This window comes from Apium graveolens, chromosome 9 (assembly GCF_009905375.1).
Source record: "Apium graveolens cultivar Ventura chromosome 9, ASM990537v1, whole genome shotgun sequence".
Lineage (NCBI taxonomy): Eukaryota > Viridiplantae > Streptophyta > Magnoliopsida > Apiales > Apiaceae > Apium > Apium graveolens.
Window position 1 is genome coordinate 244,030,573 of NC_133655.1, and position 762 is coordinate 244,031,334.

The 762-nt window shown below is 46.6% G+C and overlaps 1 non-coding gene across 1 annotated transcript; it reads left to right on the forward strand.

The window, feature by feature from the left end:
• Positions 1 to 379: 379 nt before the first annotated feature.
• LOC141688034 (small nucleolar RNA R71) lies at positions 380 to 486 on the forward strand. The gene has a single exon (XR_012561504.1). It is a non-coding gene; the product is annotated as a small nucleolar RNA R71 (small nucleolar RNA).
• The last annotated feature ends 276 nt before the right edge of the window (positions 487 to 762 follow it).

The window sequence follows — 762 nt, forward strand, 5'->3', positions numbered from 1 at the left end:
TTGCTGATAATTATTCACATACTGAACAGATTCGTTGACAAGAGAACACTGATCCGTAGCATGAGAACCTGCACAAAGCTCACAAACCATAGCTATTTGATTAACTCCATATGTAGCCAGAGAATCAACCTTCATTGATAGCGCTTGGAGCTGGGCTGCAATAGCGGTGGCTGCATCCACTTCCAGAATGCCTGCTACCTTGCCTGACGTCATCCTCTGAGTTGGGTTTTGATGTTCATTTGCAGCCATCATCTCTATAAGATTATACGCCTCAGTATAGCTTTTAGCCCATAAGGCGCCTCCAGCTGCTGCATCGAGCATGGGCCGAGATTGGGCCCCCAAACTATTATAGAAACCAGTGATCACCATCCAATCCGGCATTCCATGATGTGGACATTTTCTCAACATTTCCTTGTAGCGTTCCCAAGCCTCGCACATAGACTCTGTAGGTTGCTGCGCAAACTGAGTAAGAGCACTCCTCATAGCAGCAGTCTTTGCCATCGGATAAAACTTCACCAGAAACTTTTGCGCAAGATCTTGCCACGTAGTGATGGACCCAGCTGGTTCAGAGTGTAACCAGTCTTTAGCCTTGTCCCTCAGTGAGAATGGGAAAAGCCTCAACTTGATAGCCTCATCAGTCACGCCATTATACTTAAAAGTGCTGCAGATCTCGACAAAATTCCTTATGTGCATGTTGGGGTCTTCAGTTGCCGCTCCTCCAAAAGAAACAGAATTCTGCACCATCTGAATAGTGCCCGGCTT